At 45.4% G+C, this 18,278-nt stretch overlaps 1 long non-coding RNA gene across 1 annotated transcript; it reads right to left on the bottom strand.

The window, feature by feature from the left end:
* Positions 1-3,466: 3,466 nt before the first annotated feature.
* Positions 3,467-18,032, bottom strand: LOC309344192. The gene is made up of 3 exons (XR_014157649.1): positions 17,949-18,032; positions 6,326-6,559; positions 3,467-3,577 (listed from the first exon to the last, which is right to left on the bottom strand). It is a non-coding gene; the product is annotated as an uncharacterized lncRNA (long non-coding RNA).
* Between the last annotated feature and the right edge of the window lie 246 nt (positions 18,033-18,278).

Below are 18,278 nucleotides of genomic sequence, written 5' to 3'. Positions count from 1 at the left end.
GGGGAACAAAAACCACACAAAGGGAGAAGCCAGCAGCATTCCAGAATGCCTTGGGTGGCCGCTGCAATTCACTCCTCCCTGAGACGAAAGCCCACATTCCTTCCCAAGGTCAGGAGCAGATGCTTTGTTTGCTTTTAGTGGCTCTGGTAAGAATGGAATGAAAGACCTTTCCTAGGCAGGTCTGGGCTGTGCTGAGGAAGAGGAGGAGGAAAGGGAGGCAGGAGGGGGTTCCCACAAAGGGAGCAGAAGGCACATTGTTCCGAAGCGGTCAAATGCTCCAAGCATGGAGATAGATATCTATGTATTCCATTGCTGCATAGAGTCTTGGTTGTACCTAAAGCCCTCTTTAAAATAAAATGAACCTAAGGAGATGATAAAAGAAACACCCCACCCCACATATTCTCCTCACACAGCCCAATTATCCTAAAATTACTCAACATGTGTGGGCAGAAGATGTACTTCTAAGGTGGGAAGGAGCAGTCAACTCGATGCAGATTAATTATAAGCAACATGTAAACACAGCAACCAAAAAGAAGCCAGATTACGTTTGAGTGTGAATGTGGCCTCCCCAGATCTGTTATGGTCAACAGGCAGAGATCTGGGTACACTCCCTCTTCGAGGCTAGCATGGGGGTTGTATTGTGTTTATGTTATGCTATCCAGCAAATGATGCAGGGGTTGGACAAGATGGCTGGGGAGAAACAGGAAGGAGGTCACCCTAGGAGCTTTCAGTACCCGGCTGCTTTGAATCTGGCAGCTTCTAGCTCCAGCTCCAGCTCACAAAAGGGATGGCAGGAACCAGGATTGTGTGTGTGTGTGTGTGTGTGTGTGTGTGTGTGTGTGTTGCATCTCAAAGCCTCTTCCACCCTGCCCTGCTGCCTCTATTGTAGGTGGCTAGAAGAGAATAATGTGCCTTATATCTGTCCAAGGCAGATGCTGGTGATTACAGGAGGGTTTTCAGGGACATTAAGCGGGGACCATCTGCAAATCCCTGAGCCAATCCCCCAGCACAAAAGGCAAGTCAGAGCGCATCTGTCATGTCTTCCCTCGCTTCGTGGGTAGGGAGCTGCTGCCATTCTACCTTTTGAAAAGGCAAATTCCTGCATGTGCCAGCTGTTAGGAACCCTTCTGCTGCTGCAATCGGGACAGCATTAACCTCCTCGTGCCCTGCCTGGTAGCACTGTGAGTTTTGCCTGTGCTTAGCTTTCGAAGGGAGCAGCGTTCCTTTTAACCGCTTTGCAGCAGGGAGAAGCAGGACCAGCCTAAGACACTTGGCTGCCTGGGAGAGGGGCAAGACAGTATGCTCTGTAGTTGCACATACAGAACATAGAGAAAGGTGACCAGACCAATGACTGAATATGACTTCAGCACTGGCAGCCTCAGCTGAAAGAGCTGGTGTTGTGGTTAGAGTGTCGGACTAAGACCCGGGAGACCAGGGTTCAAATCCCCACTTGGCCATGAAGCTCACTGGGAGTCTTTGGGTTAGTCACTGCCTCTCAACCTAATCCATCTCACAGGGCAGGGCTGTTGTGGGGATTAAATGAGGAGGGAAGAGAACCATGTGTTCTACCTTGAGCTCCTTGGAGAAAAACATGGGATATAAACGCAACAAATAACTAACCAACTGCACCTGAGGCTGCTGGGCCAGCTTAGGAAGTTCAGATCAGGTTGCACAACACACATAATACTGTCCTCCAACACTTCACTACCACTCCGGTCCTCCCAGCATCTGCCGCCTGAAGCCAGTCCACTGCCTCAGTCTACTTAATGGTAGGACCAGCCCTGGGGAGAAGCTGTCCAAGGAAATTTAGCCTGCCAGTGCTGAGCAATGTGATGGCCAAGTCGGGGAGCACACCTTACAAACCTCTCCCTGACCCAACCTGCAAAAGGTGTGGGCGCTTTCTCTCAGACCGGTCATGTTCTTTCCGACTCTGAGGTCCAATTGAAATATTATCTTACTCACACAGCGGCTGCTAAAAATGGCTCGTGTGTGGCTGGGGCTTTAAGCAGCTGAGAAAAACCCAACCCCCCTTCCCATGTGGGTCTGCGGCATTGCTGTGGACCTGGCCTTTCTGTGCAGATGGTTGGCAAGCTTCCACGCCCCATGCCAGGATCTGTTTTTAGATTCTGGAGACCCCAGTTCCCAGGGTGAACTTACTAAATGCCTCCCAAGGGCCTAAGAACACAAGAATATATGGCAAGCCTGCTGGATCAGGACACTGGCCCATTTAGTTCAGCATCCTGTTTTCAAGATGTCTGTGGGAAGATGCCTGTGGGATGCCTCTGACAAGCTGGGCATGAGAGCAAGAGCCGTCTCCTCAGTTGTGATTCCCAACAACTGTTATTCGGAGGCATAATGCCTGTACCAGTGGAGGAAGAACATAACTATCATAGCTAGTAGGGTCCAGTGAGTACCAATTAAGACTTGAGATGAAACTAACGGTTAGAGTTTATAGTCTCAAAAAATGGCAGAACAGCCATTTTAGCTTTTTAAAAAATTGCAGTAGGTCTGAGTGCGTCTTACATTTCAGCTTGCAACTTAAGAGGTCGATCCAATGAACTTTACAGACATAATGTCCTTATTTTCCAGGGACAGTCCCAGATTTACAGAAGCTGTCCCGGTTTCTGATTTGATCCTGGAATGTCGTGCTTTTCCTTAGGAGGATGTCCCTATTTTCATCGGAGAAATGATGAAGGGTATGGAGCTATGTGACCCTTGAGCTAAGGAGATAAGTAACTATACAAATTTTAGAAGACATCTGAAGGCAGCCCTGTATAGGGAAGTTGTTTTTAATGTTTAATGTCTTATTATGTTTTTATATACGTTGGAAGCAGCCCAGAGCAGCTGAGGCAACCCAGTCAGATTATTATTATTAGTAGTAGCAGTAGTATGGAAAAAGACGTCCCTATTTTCATTGAAGAAATGTTGGAGTGTGTACTCTGAGTAGGACTAGGGTTGGCTACCGCCCAGTGTCAAAGACTGGACCAGGCTCATGTCAAGCAGAGGCCAAAGTGGGCTTGAATACTGCTGCTCTCAGTGCTCCAGATCAAGCAGTCCATATGGGGAGGCCCTTCAGGTTCCTCTGATCCTCCGAGGTTGTCAGAAGTCTCTAATCCCATCTTGCTGCCTTGAGATGGGCATGGCGCCTGCCCTTTCCCAAAGCACCTCCTGCCCCAGACAAGTTTTGCCTCACAGTGCTGAACTAGGACCACAGGAAACAGCCATCTCCCTGCGCCTCTGATACATGCAAAGTCATCGCTGGCACAAGTCAGATGTTCTGCTTCAGCCACAAGTCCCCCACTCTGCGTGTCAAGTGATGTAGGGGAAATTGAGCAAGTTCTGTGCCGAAAGGAAGTGTCCGTGCAGAGGCTGAATCAGGTCTGAATGAGACGGAAGGATGGGAGACAGAAGCCAGCTCTACTCAAGCTAAACACTCACTGGAAAGGGATCAGGAATGCAGGAGTCATGGTGATGCTGCTTGACCTGCGAGCTCTTTGCCTCTTATCTAAGATTACAGTGACAGCTGTTTATTATTTTTTTTACCTCTGTGTGCTCTTGAAGCCAAGCAGGATGGATACTGGAAATGTGAAAGCAATTAAGAAAAAAGTCTTTAATACCGGAATGGGAGAAAATGGGAGCATGGGATGAAGCACAACTCTAGATATCTCTCTGCTCTAGCCACACAAGGATGCTCATGCAGATGCCTCATGCATTGCCTTTTTTATCCTGCATTTTGCTCCAGTTCATCTAGTCTGCCACCATGAGAACAGGATGCTGGACTAGATGGGCTCTTGGCCTGACCCAGCATATATTCTTAAGGTGGTATACATGGGGATCCCAGTAGGTCTCTCAGTCAGGTACTGGATAGCTTTTTGCTCAGCTTCAGTAGGGTATCTGAATCAGGTGAATTTCAGAGCTATACCTGGACTGGTGTTTCCAAGTTCTACTTTTGATCTGAGTTCATTTTGCTGCTTTGGCAAAGTGTTCTTCAGTCAGTTCAGTCAGTCTCTCTCTCTCTCTCTCTCTCTCTCTCTCTCTCTCTCTCTCTCACACACACACACACACACACACACACACACACAGGCTCTGGATCTAGACACATCAAATAAGTGTTTCAGTTTAAAGCATTGTAAATTTAAACAGGGAAAACAGGTAGAGAAAAACAGGACTCCACATCACCATCCGGTGGCACGAAGTTATATCGCATATACAACTCATATAAATAGCTTTTTCTTTACCAGTCTAGCTGAGTCCTCAATTCCTCACTTTTAACATGGGGATTATGGCCTACCTCATAGGAATTATAGCCAATAAAAGGAAATCGTGTAGCAAGTCATGGGGAAGTCCTTGAAGAGCCACTGTCAGGCTGTGTACACACCATGCATTTAAAGCACATGACTCTCTCCCCCAAGAATCCTGGGAATGTAAGTTGCGGAGGGTGCTGGGAGTTCTGTGAGGGGAAACTATACTCCCCAGGGTTAGTGGGGTGCCTGTGCTTTAAATGTATGGTGTGTACACAGTCGACATTAGAATAAAGAATCCTGAACCCAAAAGCTCAGTTCAAGGCACCTGCCTCTGCTCCTTCAACAAGCTGGTGTTGTTCTGTGGTCTAGCCAAATGTGCAGCCTCAACTTGTCCTTCTAAGAGGCTCATGAAATTGGGGTAGGGAGTGCCCTTCATGCTACAGCAAGTCGGGAGATGGTTGCCTGGCCTAGCGAAGCGAAGCCAGTCATTGTTCTGCCTGTTTATTTAAATGCCTGGGGTGATGTGCCAGCCTGAAACCTGTGAGCCCTTCTGCAATATGCCAGTTGAAGATTACAAGGGCCAGGAACCAGCCAAGAAGTTCCCTAGACACCTGCTCCAAAATCTTCCTCCACACCCAGTCTCATCCCCTGCCCTCCAGGAGAGGGCGAGAAACCAGCCAAGATGCTTGGCTGGATTTGCATCAAGGTGAACGAAAGGGCTGTGGCTCAGAGGCAGAACAGCTGTTGTGCATGCAGAAGGTGCTAGGTCCAGTCCCTGGCATCTCCAGGTAGGGCTGGGAGACAATCCCGCCTGAAATCTTGGAGATCTACTACCAGTCATTGTCCAACATCTTGAGCTAGGCACACCCAACAGTCTAATGCAGCATGAGGCACTTTAGTATTTTCCTGGCTGAAACCAAGGATCATGTAGTGAGCCATTTAGTTCCATTGAGAAAGCAAAGGCTATGGAGACAGCTTTGATGTTTATGGTCTTAAAAGGGATTAAAAGCAAAAGTGATGAGGAAAGAGCAATCAACTGGTTAGCTGGGGTGAACAAGGCTTGAGGCTGACTTTTGGGAGACCTTGGACAGGGAAGTGAAACTGAGGAGGGTTATTTATGCCTTCTTCCCATGGTGCAGGCACGGACAGTTCCCTAAACACTGAAGGCTGAAGTGGCAACACAACTTCTGTTAGAAAGCCACTGCCAGTCTCTTTTTATTTCCTTGTCCTGTATTGGAAATTTCAGTACACTTTCCATAATGCATGGCTAATCTTTGGCTAACACTGGATTTAGGGCAGTGTGGACAGCTCCACTGCACAGGATGCCAAGCTGAGGGGATGCAAAATAATTTTAAAACTTAAAATGGAATTATTGTGAAAATAAGAAACAGGGGGGGGGGGACCAAATTTTGTCCTCACTCAGGGCACCGTATTACTAAAGTCCACCACTGCTTTGGCCTCTGCCTTTTCCAATTGCCTAGAGCAGGAATCCAGGCCTGGATTTTTTTTTCTCTTTTTGCAAAGTATTTTAATCCCTCTCCCCCACCCAAATCAGCTGTAACTTTGGCCACATTCACACCACACCTATAAAGCACAACGATAGAGTTTGGATTTGATTTGATATCCCACTTTATCACTACCCAAAGGAGTCTCAAAGCGGCTAACATTCTCCTTTCCCTTCCTCCCCCACAACAAACACTCTGTGAGGTGAGTGGGGCTGAGAGACTTCAGAGAAGTGTGACTAGTCCAAGGTCACCCAGCAGCTGCATGTGGAGGAGCGGAGACGCGAACCCGATTCCCCAGATTACGAGTCTACCGCTCTTAACCACTACACCACACTGGCACTGATACCACTTTAAACAGCTACAGCTTCCCCCAAAGAATTCTGGAAAGGAACTGCAGTTTGTTAAGAGTCCTGAGAGCTGTTAGGAGACCCTTATTCCCCTCACAGAACTACAATTTCCAGTGTTCTCTATAAAGAAGGATTGACTGTGAAACCACCCTGGGATTCACAAGTGGGATGAGGATTCTACTTGCGGGCCTTCCAAAGGCATCTGCTTGGCCATGTGAGGAAAGGATACTGAATAGATGGTTCTTTGATCGGATCCAGCAGGTCAACTCACTGAGGGATACTGCTCCCGAGAAGGGCCATAGCTCAATGGCAGAGCATCTGCTTTGCATACAGAAAGTCCTAAATTCAATCCCCGGGTTCTCCAGATAGGGATGGGGAATTTACCTGAAACAACAAAGTGCCACTGTTAGCCAGTGTAGACCAGACTGTGCCACGTGGACTTGGCACCATATAAAGCAGCTTTCTGGAAAACAAAACAACACATTAGCCCTCTTCATGAGTGTGCCATATGTACAGCAAATGGGGTGGGGGTGGGGTTCTGATGGTTTGAGCCATGTCTCCAGATTTATTGCCATGCTCATTATTGTTATTGTTTGTTATTGTTGCTATTGTTATTTTTTTAACCACCTTCCACATATATATGTCAAAGAAAGGCACAAAACATAATTAAAACAATAACACTAAAAATATATATATATTTATACGCAGATGTATTGTTTATTTCATAAAACTTATATACTGCTTCATTGTAAACCCCCCTACAAAGTAGCTTAATAAAAAAGACAAAACAATAAAATCATCAATAAAAAACTTAATGATAATTAAAACCTTTCAAAAAGTTAAAACTGGAATAGACAAAAAAATGAAGAAGTCTGGCATCGACTTTTTAAGCATCTGACTAGGCTTGTCTAAACAAAAATGTTTTCAGCCTGTGCCAAAAAGAGTGCACCCTCTGGAGGTTGCTGAACTACAACTCTCAACAGCCCTAGGAAGCAAGGGATGATGGGAATTGTAGTTCAGCAACACCTGATGGACCTAAAATTCTGCACACTTGATCTATGCCATGGCCCTGGTCCTAATCACAACCCCCACCCTCATGGCTGTTCTATGGGAAAGACATAGCAATCTGAGCATGTGGAGGGATCTCACCTCTGATCTCTGGTTTTATGTGTTGCTTGTTCAACAAGTTGCAATATACCTTCAGGGAGGAAAGAGGAGGTGGAAGCTCACTGTATGGTGACTTCTGCATTATTTTTGGTATGAGATTCCTATTGTACAGTGGTTTTTGAAGCCAGTGGAGACAGTGGCTGTTGAAGACAGAACCTGAGCAGAAGGGCCCTCTCCCCTACTGTGGCTTCCAGCAACAGGTATTCAGAAGCTTTGCTGCCTCCAGTTGTGGAGGCAGAGCGTAGCCAACATGGCTAGTGTAGGTACAGCGAGTGGCATATAAGTGTGATGCTCTTGGAGGGAAATTTAGTAGCAGGAAGAATTTAAAATAGACTTTGTCATCTGCATTTGTCCACAACAGGCTGCAAATAGCAACATACTTCTGAGGAGAAGATAAGGATGAAAGGATCTTATCCTCGCAACAAGTTTAGTCTGAGACCCAAATGAGCCAAGAACCTACTGAACTTTAGACGCTGTATCTCCGATTAAAGGCATAGAGCTTGTTTATCATCTGAAATGATAGCAATGACTTCTGCAAGCTTTAGAAACAGACCCATGAAGATTCAGGTTCCTTCTGTGCTTCAGGTCAAATACAATCATTTAATAGCATATTTACAGAAACCTGAGAAGGAGCTCTGGGATAAGCAAGGGCATTGCCCGGAATGTTTCGTGCTCAATAAAGATAAGAGTATCAAGGGTTTATTCTGAGGATCAAAGGGAAACGACTGGCAAGGGTTTGTTCCTGTTGACAGGGTGCAAAGTACTGGCAAGGAGGAGAAAAACAGCAAGTGAAAGCACTGGAAAGAAAGGCAGGGTATTGAGACTGGAGATCAAGGCTATGGGGGTTCATAAGACAGCACTGCTGCATCAGCAAAAGCATTTTGAGAACTATAGGATCATGTGGACAGTGCAAAACAACCACCAACACTACTTTGCATGCATGAGCAGTACCAGTTTCACAATAAACCTCCACCTAGAAGCACCCTTGGCTGCTGTTTCAATGCCAAACCAGGATATGAAAATTGTAACGAAACTGAACTCAGAATAGCAGTGGTGTTCATGGGGACAGATCCTGAGTAAGCCTGATCGGGGCTGCAGGGGTGTGTCGCCTGCTGTCTCTGCATGCCCCAAAGGCGGGCGCTTTCTTGCCACCTGCATTTTTAGGGAAATGTATGCAAAGTTATTTTCCTCTTCCGGAGCCTTCAGTCATAGGGTTCAGAGAAGAGAAGTGAAGAGAAATGACGCAGAACTTCCACCCATGACAATATTAGCCCTTGCCCAAAGAGAATGTCCAGGGTCTTAAGAATACAGTGATACCTCGGTTTTTAAACATCTCCATTGATGAACATTTTGGTTTTTGAACGCCATAAACCTGGAAGTAAATGCTTCCATTTTCGAACACGCCTTGGAAGTCAAACATGCCACGTGACTTCCGCTGAGTGCAAGATCCTGAGGCCTGGCTGTCGGCTATTGAGTTTTTGGTTTTTGAATGTTTCAGAACTTGAACAGTCTTCCAGAATGGATTACGTTCGAAAACCGAGGTACCACTGTACTGTGATATAAGCTGACTCATGGCTGCAAATGGGCACGAATGAAGCTGGCATTTATACTGAAAGCTCGTGAAGAAAACTACCAAGTCATGGAGCATTTTTATTTTTTACTTTTATAAACACAGCAAGCCATTAAAAGAAAAAACGTCAAAAATATTGTAAAGTTGCCTAGTTTCATAGCTTTAGTGCTGAATTCTTATAATTCCACAGCCTTTGACCCTACCCTCCAGGAGTGAGCTTTCTATTATCAGGATTTTTTTTCCACATCCTGCAGCAACACAAGCAGGAACCTGCCCCATGGCAGCTGGAGAAAGCAACCCATCTATTCTTAGCAAGAAGAACTCCTGGACAGCTTGGCAAAAACCTTCCATTCCCCTAACCCTTTACTATTGAGCCTCCTTGCTCATTAAGGTCTTCAGCAGAGGTTCCCATAGGTGTTCCACCAACCTAGCAACACAGGAAGCTGCCTTATACAGACTCAGACCATTGGTCCACCAAGCTCAGTATTTTCTACAGCCCCTTTCATCAGTCTGGTTTGCTCCAGAGGTTGTGGACTCCAGTGCCCAGCATCCGCAGCCAGCAGGGCCAATGGACAGGAATCAGGACCATTAGGTGGGGTGAGGCTGCTGCCTCAGGCAGCAGAAGTCCCAAAGGCAGTGCCTCCACAGATGCCCCACCCCCAGCATTGATGCCAATCTCAGGTGAGATATTGCAATAACTGCATGAGATCAGGGCAGAGCAGCACTTCCTGATTTGCTTCAAGTGACAAAATGGGATGCACCACCACCCTGGTCAGGAATGGTGGGGATTGTAGTCCAAAGCAGCTGGAAGTTGCCACCTTGGCTCTCCTCAGTGTATGTGCTTTGCCACTGAGCTACAGTTCTTCTCACACCTGACATGTGATTGGCTGGAACCAATGAGAGGGTCTTTCTTTCTCTTGGGAAAATATTCTCTGGGATATCTTCCCAAGGGTGGCCCACCTTACTCCCTTCTTTGTAGTCTTCTGCTGATGCTTGAAGCTGGTGCAGCAAAAGGGAATCAAATGAAAGAAATACCTCTGCTCTGGCTGATGAAAGTGACAGGACTTTGAATGCAGCCCATCAACCCACCGCTTTGCCCTACTGCTCTCAGGTTGGGCTCTGGAGTTCTCTACCTCTGCTTAACCTCTGCTTAACTCTGCTTACCCAATGTTGGCTTAAACCACGACCCTAAAATTAAGAGTCTCGCGCTCTGCCAACTGAGCTACCCCAGCTTGTTTGGCTTCTGCATATCTGAAGGTAACTGTGGCACCAGGACAAGAAGGAGAGATGCACATTTGTGCCTGGTTTATTATGATGCCAGATCCTGTTATTCATTTAATCGACAGTGTGGCTCATAAGAGTGATATGCAAGCAAGTACCAGCAAAGTATTATGAAATTCCAGGAGGGGCAGGGGGAGATTCATAACTAAGCTTTGAATGCCAACAGAATGCTATGAATGTGCTGTCAAAACACGCAACCCACTTTTATCACTGCTTGGAAGACTCTGCTGGATAATTTTAACTTTAATGGGGTTACACAGCAGATTTTTTTTTTAAATATTGTGAGCATTTCAATCAACAGAGTCAAGTCCCTTTAAACAAAAAATATATGTAAAACTATAGCTATTTTTGTAACCCTATCTAAGTTTTGGGAATAGGATAGTTTCTAAATATGAATGAAGGCTTATTATATTAGCATCATTCATGTTGGGACCAAAAGATCAGCTACTCCCCCTTCCGTTAGAAAATGGACCTGGGGACCCACATCAGGAAGCAATATGGGGGGCAAATTGCCTATGCTATCTGTTTCTACAAAAATAGTTGAAACACCTTCAAACTTTTCAACAGTGGCATCTGACGCCATAATGGTGTCATTTACCCATCAACTTCCCCTCTCTCTTGGAGCCAATGTAGTGAAGTTGGGACTGTATTCTAAATATGGTGGATCTGCAATAAGATACGGACATTTCAGTCCGTCTTTAATGAAATAAGTCTCATTACACAACAAAAAAAATCTGATGTACACCTCAGTTGGCTTTACTGACTATTTTCCATAATGACCAAAAGGATTTACAGTTCAAATAATTTTTTAATGTTTTTTAATGTTTCTTCTTTTGCCTACACAGCAACTGCTGGTGCCAAACTGGAAAAACATGGAAAAGCTATGATTTTCCCTATGGACAGCGGAATTAATGTGAAAGCTCATTCAATGTGTGAGAGCTTTGAATGTCAATCAGGACTCTGATGGCTTTATGGAAATATGTTGCCCTTTTACAACCTTTTCAGCTGGCCACACCACAGCTTCACATCCTTCACATTCACATGATCAACTGGGGTGCAATGCATTTCCATTGATGATGGTGTCAGCTGCTCATTTTGGAGGCAGGAGTTGGGGGTTTGTTGTTATGATTCCTTTCGTTCTTTTTACTACTTTGTTTGTCACAGCATATTGAAACTCAATGAAAAACATATTTAAAAGAGAGAGCGCATTTCCTCATTCTGTTATCAGGAGAAAGGCCAATAAAAAAAGATAAACATTACCAGGATGCCTGGAATATGCCAGCACACTGTCTGTATTCCCAGCAGCCCTCACAAGGTGACAGACCTTCTAAAATACTTTCACAACAGCGGGGAGGGTAAGTTTAGGTGTCCAATAACTCACTGATTGGGTGTCCATGTGTGCTATTATGAGAAGATGCTAGAGCAACCTTCCCGAGCTCCCAGATGTTTTTGATTACAACTCTCATCAGCCCCAATCAGAATGGTTAATGGTCAGGGATGATGGAAGCTGTACTTCAACAAAATCTGGAGGGCCACATGTTCCCATCCCTGTGACAGAACAGCGGTCTTCCATTTTTCAGAAGGCTCCACCTTTAATCCCAACTTTAACGTGGGATGTGTATTTTTTTTTAACTATTCCTTCTCTCTCCTTCCGCATACAGCTGATCTATGACACCATGAAAATACTTACTTCTGTCATTATGAAGACTTCACCACCCCCAAAAAACTCTTTTTTCCAATAAATGATCGCAGTCTCATACATATGACCCATTTTATGATTGTTTGCAAGCCAGTTATAAGTCACTCACGCAACCCACCAGTCGAAATGCCGGTCACAGTGCTAAAGCATGAAAACGGAACCAGGAAGTCCTGAAATCCCACAATTGAGCAATGATAGATGCAAGTCTAGTCCGCCGGCAGCCCACCTCTCAGCTCAGGTGACCAGTCTAGAGATCAAGGCATGATAAACCAATGACTCAAACCATTGCATGCAATGCTTGCTCCTTGGAGACTTTCTGCCCAGGTGGCCTCACTGACCTTGTGAAACTTTTCCAAATTTAGTTAACAGACGTGGGTGTGTGGTTGTGCAATTCCCCTTTTAAAATAAAGTAGCAATGATGTTGAAGATACAGTGAGATGTATAACTGCAAAAAGCAAGAGCAATACTGGGTCCTTTTATATGTGTGGTTTTTTTAAAAAAAATAAAAAAATACTCTAGATTACACTTTGCTAGTGATAGAGAGCAGGGGTAGTGCAACCGGTTCCCCCACACTGGGCACTGAGCTGTGGGGGTGGGCACTGCAACTATTATTATTAAATTTGTATATTGCCCTATACCCATAGATCTCAGGGCAGTTCACAACATAAAAATGCAACATAAAAACCCCCACACAAAATACATGATTAAAAACAAAGACAAAGACAACCCAACAATTTCCCAATAATAATGATGTAGTGCACATACAGAATGGAAGGTGGGGGGGGGCACTGACTTTTGGCTTGCATGGGGTGCCACTGAAACTTGAAAGACCAAAGTCCACCCCTGTGAAGAGGGCTCACACCAGGCTGCACCATGGATTTGTGGGTTGAGAAAGGGCAACCTTAGGGCCAAGATTAAAGACTAGCTGTCCCCCAAATCTCTAGTTCATGCCACAAGCTTAGCCACCAAAACAATGTTGAACTGTTTCTGTCCACAACCTGGAAACATGGGGAAACTGTTTTTTAGAAAAGAAAACAATGCTAGTTTGTCACTGGTAGCATTTATTCCACCGCTTCATAAGGTACACAAAATCTGCACTGCTTCATGAAAGGCAAAGCTACTGCTGTTGTTATTTGTGTGTGGAATTGCCTCCTCAGGACACGCTGTGTTCATGCATGTCTGCAAAGCACAGGGCTTCTTGCTCATGCCTCGCTGTATCCTCTGAGGGGGCCATCTCGAGACATGACAAAGTCAGCTTCAGGCCCTTGCAGATGGCTGGGCTCACACTGGCTACCTTGCCAAAGAGACCATGCATGGGTGTGGCACACATCCTGTGGTTAAGTCAATTCATGTCTCCTTTTGCCAGGTGAGAGCAGCTGGCAGCCTGGAGCTGTAGGGAATGAGGTTAGTGAGCATCTTAGGTATCTGTTCCGCAAACAGAATTGCAGCTGGTTGGCCTCCCCTCCTCAATAAATATTTGTGAATCCTGTGCGTATTGTATACAAAAGATGGGGCCGAGAGACTGGTGCTTTGCTCCTTGCAATCACAACCTGCTGAGCGATGCAGTAACCTTAAATACCCCAGTGAAGTGGAAAGCAAGGCAACTGTGGCTTTTCATTCTGTCCGGCTCCTTTTATGCAACCCATCCTTGATGCTTTTAAGGCAGGTTTCCACCCCAAAGAGGAACCCCCTCATTTTGGTGTCCAGGAATAGAGTGGGGTGGCGGCTCTTTGTTTATCTTGTCAAGTCCCAGAAATTAGATCTTGGCAATGTCATCTAAAAGGTATAGAAGGAAACTGAAAGAAGACCTTTATAGCCTGACACGATATGCTATACGGGACCTGTGAAAGATCTAGGCAGCCTAGACCAGCTACACAGAAGAGGACCAGTCTTCTGGATAGTTCAGCTGGTTAGAGCATAGTGATGACAATTTATATGTTCAGTCCCCATATGGGACAGCTGCATATTCCAGCATTGCAGGGGGCTGGACTAGATGATCCTCAGGGTCCCTTCCAACTCTACAATTCTATGATTCATTTCCCAAGTCTGGCTATGTATCAAATCTGTTTTTTTAAAAAATCTCCAAAGATCTAGGATGGAGGCCTTACAAACAGCCCCAAATAAGATGGATTGTACTGGAACTCAATGATTTGCATTTTTAGGGTGAAACTACCTAAAGTTCTATGAGTGTGTTTTTTTAAGAAAAAGACTTTTGCCATTGACCACTATGGCAGCAAGGGGGAAATGGAGGACAGTGGCTGATCACCTAAATGTAACCATTCGGTTCATTCAATTTTTAATTACCAGTCTGGCTTATCCTGTTACTAAAAATGGAATGTCATCCTCTTCTAGGGGAGGCAAATTTGGATGGTTATTTCCATACTCTGCAGTTTCTGAACTCACAAGACTTGCTTGCAGGGACTTGCAACCACATGTTGCCTAATAATCAACAACAAGCAGCTTATGGTTCTATTGACATTTATATGTTGATCTGCCAGGTATGCTATCTCTGAAACACCTATCTAAATAGCTATGATCAATGCAATATGCGATGAAGCCTTGAGGTCAGGTATCAGTGTCTGAGCCTTGCTCACACAAATTGTTTGTTGAAGCATTTATATGCCGCCCTGGATCCTGGAAGCAAAAGGCTCTTGCTAGATTGCTTTCAACATTCTGCCCTGCCCTGGGAAGATGATCAAAGCCTTTTCTTGCTCTGTTACATCCTTTCTCAGCAGCTGTGGAACTTAAGTGACATGCTGTCAGTAGTCAAAGAATATTCAAAGCAGGAAATTTTCCGTCCTGAGATCTACAAAGGAAGTCAATAATCAAAGAAGGAATATTGAAAACTACTTTAAACAAATAAAAAAAACCCCACCACGTTGGAAGCAACATCTCACATCTCTGTCCCATCCTCACCCCCATCCTTATTGTTTCACTCTGTCAAATTAACACACCAGTATCTTTGATATACAGTTTGTCTCCAGATCTAGCCAAAGATCAACCCAATGCAAAATGCAGAATTCATGTGACATGGAGCAATTTGCTCAGTATCACTCCCACCCCCACCCCCCGGGGAACCTCCAGAAAGGGATTCTTTATTTATGCCAATTCACATTTTCACAGCCCCAGTCCTCTCCAGTTCAATGGGGCTTGCTCCCAGTCCCAGATAAGTGGACATAGGGTGAAGAGTAAGTTACATGATCCATGTTTGGAGAGGAATATTTTGGCGCCATAACAAGAAACTGAGCCAACAAATGGAACGGAATAGGCATAATGCACTGGTAAAAGATGGAGATTCTCCCATGCGCACCATCCAAGAGGAAAGAGGTGATTTATTTGAAAGCTTATGAAATCTCTTGTTACCTTACTTCCCAGCAAAGAACTGGAGGCAAAGGCTGTTCTCACACATGAGATATACAGGTACATGGAGCACAACTCTGGGTTTGTGCAGTCTTCCAGTCACAGAGTCACAGACTTGTAGAGTTGGAAGGGACCACAAAGGTCATCTAGTCCAACCGGATGGATTCCATGAATCTTTCACCCAATGTGGGACTTGAACCCACAACCCAGAGAGAAAGAGTCTCATGCTGTACCACCTGAGCTATCCCTTCCAGGCTGATCTTGTCTTGTACAAGTGTAAAATGTCGTGATTTTGAATGAATAAACAAATTAATTAATTAGAGACACTCCTGCAGATATTTGGGTCCCAAGCCTTCAAAATGGCTCAGAAATGAGTAGGGGTCAATGCGGCGAAGCAACAAGTATCTAGGACAGGGATGCACTGACGCAATACAAAATTCAGTGCAGTATAAAAGAAAGATGCAAGGGCTTCTATTCAGCTCTTATACAGCTGAAAGTCATTCTCTCTAATCCTAGAAGGAAATGGAGAACTAGATGTGATTAAGAACTTAAGAAAAGCCCTTCTGGATCAGACAAAAAGCCCATTCTAGCCCAGCCCCCTGTTCTCACCACCACCAACCACATCCCTCAAGTTTCCCTTCTGGTGGGATAAAACTCACTCTGCAGGTTCAGTAGCAGCTTCTGATAGCTCGGTTGGCTAGTGCGTGGTGCTGATAATGCCAAGGTTGCAGGTTCAATCCCTGTATGGGTGTCAGGCTTCAGAGAATCTGATCCCTCCCATGGTGGGCACCCAAGGCATAGCTAAAGCAAGTCTTTTATTCAATATTCACAGAGAGAGAGGTAGAAATGCCATCTGTCTTGGATAATGGCATTGCTCCGAGTAAAGTCCCACCCCCTCCGTCTCTCCTATTATACGTCATCCCTGCTTCAGCTGACCTGTGCTTTCTGCCTCTGAGCTTTCTGCTCTCCTACTCTCAATGTCCGCCGGGTCCTGGCAGAGGGGGCCGGGGTCAGGAATGCTTTTGAAAGACACTGAATCTGACCGCTGTCTCCCTCCTGGCACTTTTTCTTTCTTCTGCTCCTTTCCTAATATTTCCCAGCTTTTCCCTTCTGCAGCCTTTGAACTATGACCTTCTGCAAACCACTGTTGTAAATCTAGACTGTCCTCCTCTTCTTGGGAAGGTTCAGGAGGAGGGGGGTGGTCTCCACCATCCCTCCTCAGTCCATTCCCTGACAATGGAACAGCTTCATATTCATGCATTGCAGGGGGTTGGACAAGGTGATCCTCAGCATCCCTTCCAACCCTACAATTCTATGATCCTATGATTCTTTAGTGTTCTGAAGCAGCACAGTCTGAAGCAGGCAGATGGGAGTGATGGCCTGTCTAAAGAATAGCAGAACCATAGAGTTTTGCAGCTGGAGGGCACCACAGAGGTCCTGTAGCTCAGTCATCCCAAACAGATAGCCATCGAGCTTTCGCTTGGATATCTCCAGGGAAGGAGAACCTACCCAACCAGAAGCTGTCTCAGCATCCACCCACAGCCTTGAGCTAACCAACATGATGCTCTCCAGATGATGCTGAACTCCAGCTCCCATCAGCCCTGGTTCTTGGCCCTGCTGGCTGGAGCTGAGGGGAGCTGGAATACCAAAAGCACCCAGAGGGCACCATGTTGTCTACCTCTGGCCTAGAAGCTCACAGCATGGTTTTTGTTTTATTGTGAGGCGGTGAAGTTTGTACTTCGTTACAAGGATCAAAGGTTCCCCCCCCCCCACTGCCTCCAGTTGGGGTTACATAAAGTGAAACCTGAAGAAATATATTGAGCCTACCAAAGCTATATAGAAATCATGGCTCACAGCAAAAACAAAGCAGGCTTGCAGAATGCGGCTCACCTTGACTCAGCCATTCCTGGCATGCCAGCACGAAGTAAAGTTCAGATAAGCGTATTTGTGATTAAACGAACGCACGTAACATTTCGTGAGCTTACTGAATGACACAAAGGGAGGTCAGCATCAGCTGACTGGGCAGCTGGCATTTAGCTCCCTTGCCATCTGAGCAGCTGGCACTAACTTTCACTTAGCAGTTATTTGAGGCAGCTGTGTGCTTCTCATACACAAGCTTGGAATTTGACTCTGGGCCGTCGCCCATTACTTCTCTGCCCCCATCCCTGAGTGGCCTACTTTTACACTCCTCTACCTGAAGAGCTGTTGGAGGGTAGTCCTCTCTTTGAAGGACTGTGCAGTCTAAGTCTCTGTTGGGGCAGCGGCACGGATTTGAAATGGCCTATTAACACTTTGCACCTAATCAGCTAACTGAGCAGGCCCATAGATCATCTGGTAACAGTCTTCCCTGTTATGCTGGTTTGTCTATCTAATTAAGTTGTAGAAATCATATCTAAACTTGCATCTACACAATTAGCTAATTAATCATAGAATCATAAAATTGTAGAGTTGGAAGGGACCACAAGGGTCATTTAGTCTAACTGCCTGCAATGAAGGAATCATTTTGCCCAATGTGGGACTCAGACCAATGACCCTAAGATTAAGAGTCTCTACCAACTGAGCTATCCCAGATTGTGTTATATCAATTAGCATTTGCAAGTTGTATGCAAATATTGCTCTCTTTTGTCCACTGTTTTGGTTGTGCATTTTCTATCTTTTTTGGAAACGTGTAAGAGATCACTCCTGCCCCACTGGTTTCCAGAAAGCCCCCCCCCCCATATGGTCAGCTGACTGTTTTCAATAGACCACACATCCAAAACAAACATATGCACTGACCTCTCCATTTCTCTGTCATCCGTAAACACGTGCAAGGAAGGAGAAAGAGCACACTGACCCCTCCCTGATCTCTCCATTTCTCTGTCATCCAGACACGTGTAGCAACACCAAGCAGAAAAGAAAAGGCACAAATACCTAAGATTAATGCAGGATCTAGTATTCAAAAGGCATATATCTCATCAAAAGTAGATGATTCACCTTCCTGTCATTTGCCCAGGGCAACTGAAGGCTACTCTCTCACATACAAACTTGTTTCTCTGTCTGGAAATTCTCCTCCTGAGTCAAGCACAATAATGAGAGGGATTATCAAAAGGGATACAGATGCCACTC

The sequence above is a fragment of the Podarcis erhardii genome (genome assembly GCF_964252035.2).
Source record: "Podarcis erhardii genome assembly, chromosome: 6".
Taxonomy (NCBI): domain Eukaryota; kingdom Metazoa; phylum Chordata; class Lepidosauria; order Squamata; family Lacertidae; genus Podarcis; species Podarcis erhardii.
This window is presented reverse-complemented; position numbering and strand designations above follow the sequence as displayed.